Genomic DNA, 16,327 nt, shown 5'->3' on the forward strand with positions numbered 1-16,327 from the left:
GGACTGTCGGCTAGTCACAGGATAAAAATTAAATGGGAGGTGCGGCAGCGAAAAATAAAAAAAATTGCCGACTTAAGTCGCAGCCTTCTTGATTGCACATTGCGGGGTCCATGCATGATATTTTGAGCTCTACTTGCTCTCGGGGGCGGTAACCCGAATATAGGATGCAGGTTGGGAACTACACACCTGGCGCAGGAACTCCCACCTCATGGCTGGTACCGGGGGCGGTATGCCATTTCACCCCCTGACTCTCTTCCACCCTGATTATTTCCCCTGGTGTAGTCCCCACCTTCGCTCCCACAAGTCAAAGAAGTGTAGACTTTAGCATCTGGTCTATAACTGATGTAAACATCCATCACTACATCAAGCACTAATGGGTTTGGTCTCCTCAAAACCAGTCATTATTTCGGGATCATCCATGAGAGCAAAGATAAATACCAGTTTCTTTTCTCCACTACTAACTGTATTCTTAAACCACTTTCCACTGCTCTGTACATCCTCACCTCCAACAGCAAGTGTGAGGAGATCATGGAGTTCCTTGGCACTAACATTTAGACCACCCGACAAGCTGTCCCTACTGCTCGGGGATCTAGTCCATTTCCCTGGCCTAGACACATCAGTCGGGCCCATATTCACCCTTGTAGAGACCAGTATGTCTCCAGCCAACTTAGAATAACAAATACTACTCTAGGTCCCATTGGAGCCTGATGAATGGGAACTCTTGGTTTAGGGAGGTAGCTCCATCCACTGGCAGTCATTTGCCCTGCAAGGGGCAAATGGAAGTTTTGTCCCTTCATTGAGGAAACTCCCGGAAATAGCACAGATCTGCTGAAACTAGGGTCTTTGTAATTTTTCTGCAGGTTCCACCAGTCTCCCACTGGAAATATGGCAGGAGACTGATGGAAGCCCCATCCCCTGAGGAACTATGAGGCTACTATCAATAACAATTTGTATGAAGGTAAGGTTTGAAGGGATACTGCTTCATGAGATAGTATTTAGAAAATCTTATTTTGTTTGAGGAGAAACTTATTACGAATGAGGCATTGAAGAACCAGGACCCATTTAATAAGAAATAACTTATGCCCAAAAAGTGGCAACAAGAATGCAAAGCCATCCTTAATTATAACAAAAAAAGTTTATCTTCACGGAGGCTATCGAGGAGCAGGGCTGAAATCAATGTTTAAAAAATTCTACTCTAATCTCCGGGTCTCTGGAGCAGTAAGGCTGGATTTTGCACCAGTGGGATGTCTTGCTGCCTGCAGGCATGGACCGCTTCATTATCTGAGGAGTTGCGAATAGAACTGAACACTGTGCAATCTGTCATGTATCTCACACTACTGTATATAACTGTATCTTACCATGCTATACATGACTGTAACTAGATATGACCTGTAACCACAAGCATACTTTACCACCAGGGGTGCACTTGCAGGAGACACTGCATACCTGTTCCACACAGGTATATAAAGGCAGGTCTCAGGCAAGTGTGACACTCGATAGCTGTGAAATAAAGGCACAGGTCCAGAGTGATCTTGACTTCAGCATGTGCCTCGTGTAAGCTACTGCAGGGTCAGGATTTTACAGTGGCGACGAGTTACGGGATCACACAATGCACAGAATGACTACCAACGGCTCAGATGAGAAATACAATGCTGGAGACAATTTGGAGGACTTTATAGAAAGGCTCCAGCAAAGCTTTGTAACCAAAGACTGGTTGGGCGACGATAGGGCAGACAAGAGAAGAGCCCATCTCTTGACCAGCTGTGGCTCGAAAACATATGCTTTAATGAAGGACCTGCTGGCACCCGAGAAACCAGCAAGCAAGTCGTTTGAGGAGTTGAGCACACTGGTGAGAGACCAGCTGAAGCCAGCGAGCAGCCTACACATGGCCAGACACAGGTTCTACAACTACAGATGCTGTGTGGGCCAGAGCATACCCAACTTTGTGGTGGAACTTCGGAGGCTGGCTAGTTTATGTGAGTTCTCCGATGAACTAAGGAGAGAAGTACTGAGAGACTTTTTTATTGAAGGAATAGGCCACGCAGACATATTCCGAAAGCTTATAGAGACCAAGAACTTGACTCTAGAGGCAGCAGCACTGGTTGCACAGACGTTCTTGGCAGGAGAAGAAGAAACGAGGTTGATCTATACTGCGGGTGTGACAACTAATGAAACATCGGAACAAGGGGTTCACAGCGTGAAACAAGCCGCTACCCCCACACACAGACAAAGGCAGGAGAGCAGGCCTTCAACAGCAGGCAGTGATGCAAGAAGCCATCAAGGGCCACATGAACGGCCGTTCACACCTCATCAACCCACAATGCGAGCAATCAGCTACAGACTGAGAGAAGCTCAAGAGAGATCAGCCAGACGCAGCTCATCCTTCGGAAACAATAGAAGCGGCCTGTGCTGGAGATGTGGGGGAAGGCACTTAACAAGGGGGTGTCGATTTCAGTATGCTGTTTGCAGAAACTGCAACTATACAGGGCATCTGGCTCGCATGTGCAGAAAAACAGCAGCTCGGCTGGTATACGAAGCGGAAGGGTCGGAAAGCAGACCAGAAGACGGTGGGGACAGTGCCCGGGACGCCGAGGTACAGCGGGTCAATGCGATCAATGTCCACTGTTCTTACAACAAGACGCCTACAATAATAATGAGGGTCCTACTCAACGGGATACCCGTCAACATGGAACTGGACACGGGAGCTAGTCAATCTCTCATGAGCGTCCAACAATTTGAACAGCTGTGGCCGCACAAAAGGAACAGACCAAAACTCACAAGGATCGACACCAAACTAAGGACCTATACCAAAGAAATCGTCCCAGTCCTTGGCAGCACCATGCTCTCAGTCACACACAAAGGGATGGTGAACCGACTTCCCCTGTGGATTGTCCCTGGAGATCTCCCAGCCCTGTTCGGGAGAAGCTGGCTAGCAGAACTTAATTGGAAATGGGATGATATTCACGTCATGTCGTCAGAGGAACGGACTTCCTGCTCAACAGTTCTAAGTCGATTTGAACATCTCTTTCAGCCAAGTGTGGGCACCTTCAAAGGGGCTAAAGTTAAAATCTACATCACACAGGATGCCAGACAAGGCTAGAGCTGTGCCTTATGTGATGAGGGAAAGATTGAACACGAACTGGACCGGCTTCTGTGGGAAGGCATTATCTCACCCGTGGAATTTAGCGACTGGACAAGTCCCATCATCCCCGTCATGAAGCCTGATAGATCTGTACGAATCTGTGGGGATTACAAGTCTACCATAAACAGAGTCTCCCTACAGGACCAATACCCACTGCCCAGAGCGGAGGACCTATTTGCCACATTGGCTCGAGGAAAACTTTTCTCGAAACTAGATCTCACATCTGCATACATGACGCAAGAACTGACCGAAGAGTCTAAGCTACTCACCACCATCAATACACATCGAGGCCTTTTTATGTACAATCGATGCCCATTCGGCATCAGGTCGGCAGTTGCTATATTCCAGCGCAACATGGAGAGTCTGCTCAAGTCCATCCCGGGGATGGTTGTGTTTCAAGATGATATACTCATCACGGGCAGGGACACCGACTCCTATCTCGGCAATTTGGAGGAAGTACTAAGTCAATTGGATTGGGTAGGCCTTAGAGTTAAGAAATCCAAGTGTCTGTTTCTCGCGCCCGAGGTTGAATTTTTGGGCAGAAGGATTGCCGCTGATGGGATCCGCCCAACAGAATCCAAAACCGAAGCAATTCGTCTGGCATCCAGGCCCCGGAATGTCTCGGAACTGCGCGCCTTTCTCAGGCTACTCAATTACTTTGGGAACTTTATGCAGAACTTGAGCACGCTGCTGGAGCCTCTTTACGTGCTACTCAGAAAGGGGTGCGATTGGTTTGGGGGACGCCCAAGAACGCGTCTTCAATAAGGCATGCAACCTTCTATGCTCCAACAATGTTTTAGCCTAAAAAGCTAGTTCTTACATGTGATGCATCAGCGTATGGGGTCGGGTGCTTTTTACAGCATGTCAATGATACGGGTAAATTACAACCCATTACTTATGCCTCCAGGTCCCTTTCGCGGGCGGAGCGCGGGTATGGTATGGTTGAGAAGGAGGCGCTCGTGTGCATGTACGGTGTCAAAAAGATGCAACAATACCTTTTCGGGGCCAAGTTCGCATTAGAAACCGACCACAAACCCCTCACGTCCCTGCTATCCGAATGCAAGGCAATAAACGCCAACGCCTCGGTGCGCATTCAGTGGTGGGCACTCATGCTGGCGTCTTACGACTACACAATAAGGCACAGGCCAGGCACAGACAACTGTGCCAACGCACTTAGCAGGCTACCCCTGGCGACCACGGAAGGGTCCGACGAACAGGACTGTGAGATGGTCATGGCAATCAATGCCTTTGAATCCACAGGTTCGCCCATGACGGCTCGCCAAATCAGAGCCTCGACGACCCACGTTATCCTTAGTCAAAAGATGTGTTTTAACTAGTGACTGGGCAGAGGCTCGCGATGCCTGCCCCGAGGAGATCAAACCTTTCCATAGACGCATGCATGAACTATCACTACAGGCAGACTGCCTGATGTGGCGCAGCCGAGTAGTTATGCCCTTGCGAGGCAGAGAGGCATTTGTCTGGGAGCTCCATCGCGAGCACCCGGGGATCGTCCTTATGAAGGCCATAGCCAGATCCCACGTCTGGTGGCCTGGCATTGACGCAGACTTGGAGCTCTGCATCCGAAGGTGCACCATTTGTGCCCAACTCAGTAATGCCCCCAGGGAGGCCCCCCTAAGCCCCTGGCCCTGGCCCACCAAACTGTGGTCGCGGGTGCATGTAGACTATGCGGGCCCATTCATGGGCAAAATGTTCTTCGTAGTAGTCAATGCATTTTCAAAATGGATCGAGTGCAGCATTTTAAACTCGAGCACCACCTCCACCACTGTGGAGAGCCCTAGAACCATGTTTGCAACGCATAGAATTCCTGACATATTGGTCAATGATAATGGTCCGTGCTTCACCAGCGCAGAATTTCAAGATTTTATTGTTGACCACGACATAAATCACGTTAAGACGGCACCATTCAAGCCGGCCTCCAATGGCCAGGCAGAGCGAGCAGTGCAAATCGTTAAACAAGGCATGCTAAAAATCCAAGTTCCCACGCTGCAGAGTCGCCTGTCACGACTGCTGCTGGCATACAGATCTCGTCTGCATTCGTTGACTGGGGTTCCCCCCGTGCAACTATTGATGAAACGGACCTTAAAGACTAGGCTCTCGTTAATCCTCCCAGACATGCATGAAATTGTTGAGGCAAAGCGCCGGAAGCTAACTGAGTACCATGACCGAAATTTGAGGGGGAGGTGGAATGAGATAGGGGACAAAGTGTTTGTGCTAAACTATGGCAGGGGTCCCAAATGGCTTGCAGGGACAGTAACAGGCAAGGAGGGAAACAGGCTACTGGTTGTACAAATGGACAATGGCCAAACCTGCTGGAGGCATGTAGACCAAGTAAAAAGTAGATTCACCAACAACACTGCAGAACCAGAGGCAGACTACAATGTGGAACTCACACCACACCTGGTGGACAGACAGAGGGAACAACCTGAGGAAAGGGCAATCTCAACAGACAGCCCAGGCGAGATATCAATAATCACACCGAAAGAAAAACAGGCACCAAGGCAAACAACTGAACCACGACTAAGACGCTCCACGTGAGAGTGTAGACCACCTGAGAGACTGAATCTATAAAGACAATAAGACCTTGGGGGAGGGTGATGTCATGTATCTCACACTACTGTATATAACTGTATCTTACCATGCTATATATAACTGTAACTAGCTATGACCTGTAACCACAAGCATACTTTACCACCAGGGGTGCACTTGCAGGAAACACTGCATACCTGTTCCACACAGGTATATAAAGGCAGGTCTCAGGCAAGTGTGGCACTCGAGAGCTGTGAAATAAAGGTGCAGGTCCAGAGTGACCTTGACTTCAGCATGTGCCTCATGTAAATCTGTGCTGCAGGGTCAGGACTTTACACAATCATCAGCGAACATCCCCACTTCTGACATTATGATGGAGGGGATGTCAATGATGAAGCAGCTGTAGATGGTTGAACCTAGGACACTGCCCTGAGGAACTCTTGCAGCTGAGATGATTGAAATCCAACAACTACAACCATCTTCCTTTGTGCTAGGTATGACTCCAGCCAGAGGAAAGTTGTCCCCTGTCCCATTGACTTCAATTTTATTAGGGCTCCTTGGTGCCACAATTCGTCAAATGCTGCCTTGATGTCAAGGGCAGCCACTCTCACCTCACCTCTGCAATTCAGTTCTTTTGTCCATATTTGGACCAAGGCTGTAATGAGGTCTGGAGCCAAGTGGTCTTGGTGGCAGAGTGGTCCTCAAGGCAATGGCATTTCCTGCAGCTGTGGAAATTCGGGAGTATCACTGACCACACATTCCCACATATGAGTCCCGACCTACACTCCTCCATCAGCTGCGCAGCCACGCAACGATCAGGAGGTCCTACGTGGGCCGCTTGCCAGCTGTTCTGCTGGAAAAACTACCGCGCATGTACCGCACAGCAAGTTTAAAGGAACTGTGCACCAAAATTAAAAATCAGAGGAAACTTTGGTCCCAACACTGCCATTTCTATTATTTATTTAGTTATTTGTTCCTCGTAATTTAATTCTAGATATAATGGATTTAACTTGATTTCAGATTAATTTGTAACAATTGAAAGGGCTAAAAAATTTATTATGAGGCTTTTATTAAACATTTAAACACAGCGTTGAGTATGTTTAATCTATCACTAGTAATCCCCGATAAAAGTAAATCACTTCATCCAAAGGTCATTATCAGGCTTTTATTGGGGCTTTTGTGTTAGAGGGCAATGGGAAAACAATCAGGCCTCTGCCAGCCCACGCAGGTTGGTGGCTTTCTCAGATAAAGATAGTTGCCCATTGGCAAGAAATGTTTTGTTAAAGAATAAGTTACACTGCTTAAAAATCACAACAAATTGCAAAACTCTACTCATAAATTATGTTGAGCATAAATCAGTGATATCTCAATCCCAGACATCTCCCAACAAGGTTTGAAAGGTTTACACTTCCCACGCTTGATGGAAAATAAGCATTCCTGACATGTAAAATTAAATTATCCGTTCTTGGACATGTAGAAAAAGATCAGTTTTATAATGATACATAAGTCACAATGAGAGTGATTGCTATCCGTGCTCTTCAGTATTGGTTAAGAATGTTTTATGTAGCCTTTTATTGATGCATGGAGACATTTTTGATAATCAGCAAATATTAGGGGCATCAATAAATGAAATAAAAGAGTAAAATAAGGTACAAAATAAGGCCTTGATATGCGAATATTGGTATTTCAAAGCTGAAAATATTCATATGCAATTCCTTTGTCTAGTATTTTGATGAAGGCTTTAATCCATTTAATTTCACATTGAGTAATTTCAAGGGCTTAAAAGGAGGAAAATTGGCATAAAATGTAAATAAATCTGAAGCATGTAGTGATGTTGTGCAGGTATTTAAAAAAATTACTTCAAGGCAGGACAACCATCTCTGAGCTTCGCAAGAACATTGTTTATGCCTCCGGTATTTATTCTATTAGCTCCCACCTTGCTTTAAGCCAACAGAATATAACTCCTCCTCAATCTTTTAGAAACGCTGATGCTTGTTAAGTATTTCTGCCAAATACCACCAGTGCTGCCTCTGCAAGAGCCTGCAAATCCACTGGCAAGAGACCCGCCAACATCAGTGTTCTCGCTCAACATCCCCAGCATCGAAGCATTGACCACACTTGATCAGCTCCATTGGGCAGGCCGCATTGTTCGCATGCCCGACACGAGACTCCCAAAACAAGCGTTATACGCGGAGCTCCGACACGGCAAGTGAGCCCCAGGTAGGCAGAGGAAATGCTTCAAGAACACCCTTGACAAAGTGCAACATCCCCACTGACTCCTGGGAATCCCTGGCCCACGACCGCCCAAAGTGGAGGAAGAGCATCTGGGAAGGCACTGAGCACCGCGAGTCCCATTGCCAAAAACAAGCAGAAACCAAGCGTAGACAGCGGAAGGAGCATGCGTCAACACAGGCCCCCCGACCACCCGTTCCTTCAACCACTATCTGCCCCACCTGTGACAGAGATTGTAGGTCCCGCATTGGACTCCTCAGTCACCTGAGAACTCATTTTTAGAGTGAAAGCAAGTCTTCCTCAACTCCGAGGTACTGCCGATGATGATGATGATGATGATGATGATGATTTCTCCCAATTTACATTTTCCTCCACTAATTCACTGTCAGCTCCTTTCAGGGACCCCCACCTCAAATTTCACGATTCTCTTTTTATTGATTTTTTTTTTAGAATACTTTACAATTTTTCAGATTTTCTCCTTCCTTTCCTTATCCCTCTCCGCTGCCCTTGTCTCATTGTCTCACATTTGCCTAGAAATTGTAAAAGGCCCGAAAACTGGTGATGGCACCGGCCAGCGCTCTTTGCCTGTGCCCGTTCTAGGCAGCACGCAAAATTCGTGCGGCCTGCTCATTAACATGATTGGAACACTGATATCAGCGCTAAACGCGTTGCTGATTGGCTTAGTGCTGAACAAGGGGACCAATATCAGGTGCAGTCGAATGGACAATAAAGTTTGGCCTAGGCTCACTCCACTAATTATAATGTAGGGAAATGTGAGGTTATTCACTTTGGTAGGGGAACAATAGAAAAGCATAATATTTTTAAATGGTGAGAAACTATTAAATGTTGGTGTTCAGAGAGATTTAGGTGTCCTCGTACAGGAAACATAAAAAATTAGCATGCAGGTACAGTAAGCATTTGGGAAGGCAAATGGCATCTTGGCCTTTATTGCAAGGGTAGTTGGAGTAGAAGAGTAAAGATGTCTTACTATAATTATATAGGTCTTTGGTGAGACCACACCTCAGAGTACTATGCACAGTTTGGCCTCCTTATCTGAGAAAGAACATACATGCCTTAGATGTGGTGCAATGAAGGTTCACTAGATTGATCCCTGGAATGAGAGGGTTGTCCTCTGAGGGGAGATTGAGTAGATTGGGCCTATACTCTCCAGAAAAATGAGAGGTGATCTGATTGAAACATAAGATTCTGAGGAGGATTGATAGGATAGCTGCTGAGAGGTTGTTTCCCCTGGCTGGAGAGTCTAGAACTAGGGGGGGGGTACAGTCTCAGGATAAGGGGTCGGCCATTTAGGGACAAATTTCTTCACTCAAAGGGTTGTGAATCTTTGAAATTCTGTGCCCCAAAGGGCTGTGGATGCTCAGTCGTTGAGTATAATCAAGGCTGAGATAGATAGATTTTTGTACCCTAGAGAAATCAAGAGATATGGGGATAGGGCAGGAAAGTGGAGTTGAAGTCGAAGATCAACCATGATCTTATTGAATGGCAGAGCGGGCTCGAATGGCTTTATGGTCTACTCCTGCTTCTAATGCTTATGTTCTTATGTTCTCCTACCTGCACATAAGGCAGGAGCAGTGTGTTCGGCGGCTCCATTTCACCAAGGAGATGGTCACAGAACTCTGCCACCTTTTGCAACCAAACCTGGAGCCTAAAAGCAGGGTGATGACGGTGCTGCAATGGCTCTCAATGTGACCGTGGCCATGAATTTTTCACCAGTAGAGTTTTCCAGGCTGGAACAAGTGACATGGCAAAAATCTCGCAGTTTGCTGTCCATCACTGCATCCAGAGGCTCTGTACTCTAGCAGAAGGGCATTCATTGTCTTCTCTCTAAGCAGAGAGAAGCACAAGGAGCATGCATGTGGCTTTGTGAGGATATCCGACTTCCGCATGGTGCTGGATGCCATCGACTTCACACTTGGCTTTGCAGGCGCTGAGATGTATCATAAATGCTACCACTCAATTAAGTTGCAGGTGGTGTGCGACCACGCCCAGCACATTGGGATGGTGAATGCCCGACATTCTGACAGCAGTCATAATGCTTTCTTCCTGCCTCAGTCCGTTGCGCCAGCAATTTTCAAGCAACTACATCGAACTCAACGGTTACCACACTACACCTGGCTGATGATTCCCCTCCGCAACCCCACCACTCGTGCCCAGCAATCATAATGACAGCCATGCTGCTACAAGGAACCTCAGTGTACAGAGTATCATGGTGCTGAAGCAACAGTTCTGCTGTCTTAACCTCCCCCAGCCCGCCACCCCTCCCCCCCACCCACCCCCCCCTTCCCAGTAGGAGCTCTCAAGTAATCACCGGAGTTGATGTCCCAATTTATGGTGGTCTGCTGCATCCTCCACAACTTGGCCATCATGAGGGCGCAGCCCTTGCCAACACGGGTTATAAGAACATGAGAACACAAGAATTAGGAACAAGAATAGGCCATTCGGCCCCTCGAGCTTGCTCCACCATTCAATAAGATCATGGTTGATCTTCTACCTCAAGTTCACTTTTCTGCACTGTCCCCATATCCCTTGATTCCCTTAGTATTCAAAAATCTATTGATATCTGTCTTGAATATACTCAAAGACTGAGCCTCCACAGCCGTCTGGGGTAGAGAATTCCAAAGATTCACCACCTTCTGAGTGAAGAAGTTTTCCCTCATCTTAGTCCTAAATGGCCGACCACCTCAGGAGGAGGCAGAGGAGGAAGAGGAAGAAGAAGAGGAAGAGGAGAAAGCAGAGGAGGAGGAGGAAGGGAGAAGGCAGCCTGAAAATGCTCATTCCAGACCGTCCGTCCATGAGCATATCATCAGAGTCCGATTCCACTGAATGAAACCCCAGATCCCCATTGCTCAACACTTCCCCACCTTACCATCTCTCTGTCATAGAATATCACAGCATCCTTTTGGCCATAATGCTTAAATGAAAGCCACCACAAAACAAATATTCCAAACATTATTTATAAATGATTAATTCCAATATTACATTATAAAGTCAACTAATCACTCTTGTGCATTCCCTTAGTGTTTGTCTTCCATGTGCTTTTGCCTGTTTTAGTGCTCCTACAGAGTGCTATCCCAGTGATTGCAGCATGGCTGTTGGAAGGCTGTTGGCATTCCATTGGCGAGACTGCAGATTGTCTTGCAGCACAACCTCGAGCAGCTCTGGGCCTAGAAGACCCGGCTGTGGGCTGCACCATTTCAGCATGGAATGTTGGCCTTTATTGCAAGGGGGATAGAGTATAAAAGCAGAGAAGTCCTGCTACAACTGTACAGGGTATTGGTGAGGCCACATCTGGAGTACTGCATACAGTTTTGATCTCCGTATTTAAGGAAGGATATACCTGCATTGGAGGCTGTTCACTAGGTTGATTCCGGAGATGAGGGGGTAGAATAATGAAGAGAGGTTGATTAGGTTGGCCCTATACACATTGGAGTTCAGAAGAATGAGAGGTGATCTTATTGAAACTTATAAGATAATGAGGGGGCTCGACAAGGTAGATGCAGAGAGGATATTTCCACTCATAGGGGAAACTAAAACTAGGGGACATAGGCCTAGAACCTCCACTTTTGTGCTTATCGCCCAAAAATTAGCGTTATTTCCGGCATGGACGATAAAAAAGGATTTTCAGATTGCCGGCTTCTCGCCCATTCTCAAAACATCTAGTTTACATTTTTGAAAATGGGCATTACCGCAAGCGATATCAAATGGGCGGTAGCATTAACATTTTTTGACCTTCTGCCGTAAAGTGTGGCTATCCTTAGCAACAGCATGGCAACGCGCGATTCCTGCAATTCAGGAAGTCAAGGATCATCATGACATGCGCAGAAGAGGAGAAAGAGAGATAGGGAACTCAGAGGCACTGAAAGTGTGTGTGGCTGTGGTTGTACTTATCTGGCTGTTGTGGGACACACGATGGAGATTCACCAGTAGCAAAAAGCCCACTAAGCACCAAGAACATAGTTGGCACCTAGTTTTTTTCCAACAAATAAGATATAACATGGAAGGGATGGAGGAGGCCCTGGAGCTGGTAGCCAGGAACATTGGTGGCAGAGGGCTCCCAGTGGTCCAGGAGCACCGCACTGCACCCCAAGGTGACGCACCCCCATTGCCATCCACACATGAGAGCCAGCAGCAACATCTTGCTTCTGGCTCGGAGCACGTTCCCACCTCGGGACCATCCTCTCCCGTATCCGTCCAAGCAGCGCTTCGGCCGTCACCCTCCACCGCCCCAATGAAGCATCGCCTGAGGACCTCCTTGGCCAGGCGGCTTGGAGTCAGGAGGGTAAGGGGAAGGCGTAGAGGTTGGGAGGAGAAGCTGGGTGGGGGGGAAAGAGTTGGTTTGCACAGAAATACTGATGATTTCAGTCTAATGTGCGGTTTAAATGTTTTTTATTTAACAAAACCTTGTAGCACATTGGTTCAGATAGCTGCACCGTTACACACTAATGATTCCTTAACATCAACGGGTATAATCACACTTAACTTCAATCAATTTAAACTTTAACTGTCACCAAGATGATGCCCACCATTGATGTATGACCTGCACACCCAGCAGTGTGTCAGCCTTGTAAATAACACCAATGTTCTTTCAGGCAAAGCGATCATTGCTGAGCTCCTGATGTAAGGCTCTTGCAGCTATCATGCTACCATGGGCCCTTTCATGTGGCCTACAGGGGGGAGGGGGCATGGCTTCAGCGCCAGCCTGATTGTCTGGGCCGATGTCAGCGTCCGCCTCCTCGTCCTCTTCCTCTCTCTGATGAGGTGGACTGTCAGACTCATCAGGCAATTCTTGTCCCCTCCTGATGGCCAAGTTGTGTAGCATGAAGCACACCACCATGAATTGGGCTACCTGCTCAGGGTGGTATTGGAGCTCGCCTCCTGTGTGGTCCAGGCATCTGAAGTTCTGCTTCAGTACTCCAATGGTTTTCTCCACAATTTTGTGAGTTGCTCTGTGGTTCTCATTGTATCGCCTCTCGGCTCGGTATAGGTGTCAAGCAGGGGAGTCTTCAGCCAGGTGACGAGGCCATATCCTTTGTCACCAAGCATCCAGCATTGACCTTGTGGCTCATTGTTAAGTCAGAGACAGTGCTCTCAAGCAGGATGTAAGCATCATGGATGCTGCCCGGAAATTGAGCATTCACTGCCAGTATAATTTGCTGGTGGTCGACAACCAGTTGGACATTCAGGGAGTGGAATCCCTTGTGGTTCCTGAAAACCTCAGCATTCTGAAAAGGCGCCCGCATCGCGATGTGCGTACAATCTATTGCTCCCTGCACCTTGGGGAAGTTTGCAATTCTGGAGAACCCTAGAGCCCTTTCACTCTGTGCCTCCCTGGTCATAGGGAAGCTGATCAAGTCCCTCCTGCGTGCGTACAGGGTTTCAGTGACCTGTCTAATGCAGCGATGTGTGGCATGCTGAGAAAGTCCGCAAATGTCGTCAGCTGTGACCTGAAAAGAACCCGAGGCATAGAACGACAGTGCCGCGGTGACTTTGACCTCAACGGACAGTGCAGTACTGATGGTGCTGGCAGGCTGCAGATCTGCCCTTATCAGCTGGCATACCTCAGTGATAACCTCTTTATGGAAGCACAGTCTCTGAAGGCAGGTGGTGTTGGGCAAGTCGAGGTAAGAATGCTTCTCCTTGTACTTGCGGGGGGTGTAATGTCTGGTCTTCCTCATCTGTCTGTCACTTCTTACATTGGGCTCATAATGCAGTGGTGTGTTCCTTCAGTGATGTTGAGTCTGCTGCATGTATTTGGTCACCAACAAGAGAGGGTGAGAAAGGACAGGCCCCGTTGCAGTAGCTCTCTGTTTTCCACTGATTGGTCACAAACAAGGAGTGTCCCGATGAAGACTCCTCTTCAATTCCAATCAGTTACAGTGTGGTCAAGATGTTTTCACAGATGTTCACATCAACTCCAACGACCTGCAGAGTACATCCGAACTCCGCCGAGGTTGAAGCACAGCAGCCTTTTAAAGGACGCGACATGTGATCTGGAATATGGCGTCCATAACACTGTGATTCGTTTTGGTTAGTTCTACTTTTTATAGCCGTTTTTTTGCACGAGCGATATTATGGGCGATATATGTGCAAGGTGCTGAAATTGACACTGGGCGATCTCATGGCTGCTAGTTTCGGTAAATATGCTCTTTACAACAAAAAAAAGTGGGCGGGTGTTAATATTGAATCTCGGCATTAAATCTGTGTGGAATGTAACACTGGGCGATATAATGGGCATTGAATTCGCCCATTCTGCTGATTCCATCCCAAAAAAGTGGGCGGGCGTTAATATTTTTTCTCGGCATTAAGCACATGGGGAAAGTAATGCTCGGCGATAAGTTTCCCAAAAATGCCCGCCAGTTTCCATTTTGTGCCAAAATGGGTGATATATGGGCATTATGCATCATTTCAGCGGTAAAATGGGCATTAAGTGGGTGTTAAGCATGCAAAAAAAGTGGAGATTCTAGCCCATTGTCTAAGAATAAGGGGCCGCCCATTTAAAACTGAGATGAGGAGAAATTTCTTCTCTCAGAGGGTTGTAAATCTATGGAATTCTCTGCCCCAGAGAGCTTTGGAAGCTGGGTCATTGAATATATTTAAGGCGGAGATAGACAGATTTTTGAGTGATAAGGGAGTTAAAGGTTATGGGAAGCGGACGGGAAAGTGGAGTTGAGTCCATGATCAAATCAGCCATGATTTTATTGAACGGCGGAGCAGCCTTGAAGAGCCAAATGGCCAACACCTGCTCCTACTTCTTATGTTCTTAAGTAGCATGGACGGCAGCAGTTTGGTCTGGCTGGTTGACAGACAACAGCAAAGGCACTGACAGAATGTGGTCATTCTGAGAGAAGAAAGCAGGTTCATGCTCCACGGAGCCACTGACACTCCCCTTAGAAGGTCCAGGTGTAGACTGCATGCACCGGTTATGAGCCATCTTGCCGTGCAAGAGAAAGGAAAGTGTGTCAGTGAGTGTGATATAATGTGTCAAGATGGTATGTTGTTGAGCTAGGAAAGAGATTATTATGCAGGACCTTAAAGGTAGTACATAAGAACATAAGAAATAGGAGCAGGAGTAGGCCTTATGGCCTCTCGAGCCTGCTCCGCCATTTAATATGACTCAGGTCCATTTCCCTGCCCGCTCCCCATAACCGCTTATTCCCTTATCGTTTAAGAAACAGTCTATTTCTGTCTTAAATTTATTCAATGTCCCAGCTTCCACAGCTCTCTGTGTCAGCGACTTTCACAGATTTATAACCCTCTGAGAGAAGAAATTTCTCCTCATCTCAGTTTTAAATGGGCGGCCCCTTATTCTAAGATTATGCCCTCTAGTTCTAGTCTCCCCTATCAGTGGAAACAGCCTCTCTGCATCCACCTTGTCAAGACCCCCCATAATCTTATATGTTTCGATAAGATCACCTCTCATCCTTCTGAATTCCAATGAGTAGAGGCCCAACCTACTCAACCTTTCCTCATAAGTCAACCCCCTCATCTCCGGCATCAACCTAGTGAACCTTCTCTGAACTGCCTTCAAAGCAAGTATATCCTTTCGTAAATATGGAAACCAAAACTGCACGCAGTATTCCAGGTGTGGCCTCACCAGTACCCTGTATAGCTGTAGCAAGACTTCCCTGCATTTATACTCCAACCCCTTTGCAATAAAGGCCAAGATTCCATCGGCCTTCCTGATCACTTGCTGTACCTGCACACTATCTTTTTATGTTTCATGCACAAATATCCCCAGGTCCCGCTGTACTGCAGCACTTTGCAATCTTTCTCCATTTAAATAATAACTTGCTCATTGATTTTTTTCTGCCAAAGTGCATGACCTCACACTTTCCAACATTATACTCCATCTGCCAAATCTTTGCCACTCACTTAGCCTGTCTATGTCCTTTTGCAGATTTTTTGTGTCCTCCTCGCATATTGCTTTTCCTCCCATCTTTGTATCGTCAGCAAACTTACGTTACACTCGGTCCCTTCTTCCAATAATATAGATTGTAAATAGTTGGGGTCCCAGCACTGATCCCTGCGGCACCCCACTAGTTACCAACCTGATTGCCAACCCGAGAATGAACTATTTATCCCGACGCTCTGTTTTTTGTCAGTTAGCCAATCCTCTATCCATGTTAATATATTACCCCCAACCCCATGAACTTTTAGCTTGTGCAGTAACCTTTTATGTGGCACCTTGTCAAATGCCTTCTGGAAGTCCAAATACACCACACCCACTGGTTTCCCTTTATCCACCCTGTTCGTTACATCCTCAAAGAATTCTAGAAAATTTGTCAAACATGACTTCCCCTTTATAAATCCATTCTGACTCTGCCTGACCAAATTTTGCTTTTCCAAATGTCTTGCTACTGCTTCTTTAATGATGGACTCCAACAT

The 16,327-nt window shown here is 47.0% G+C and overlaps 1 protein-coding gene across 1 annotated transcript in view; it reads left to right on the forward strand.

The window, feature by feature from the left end:
- Positions 1-813: 813 nt before the first annotated feature.
- LOC139266852 (uncharacterized) overlaps positions 814-16,327 on the forward strand; it is a 41,813-nt gene continuing 26,299 nt past the window's right edge. The window contains exon 1 of the mRNA XM_070884459.1: positions 814-958. The gene's annotated coding sequence lies outside the window, so the exon portion shown is untranslated. The remainder of the gene's footprint in view (positions 959-16,327) is intronic.

This window comes from Pristiophorus japonicus, chromosome 7, assembly GCF_044704955.1.
Source record: "Pristiophorus japonicus isolate sPriJap1 chromosome 7, sPriJap1.hap1, whole genome shotgun sequence".
NCBI classification, from domain to species: Eukaryota; Metazoa; Chordata; class Chondrichthyes; family Pristiophoridae; genus Pristiophorus; species Pristiophorus japonicus.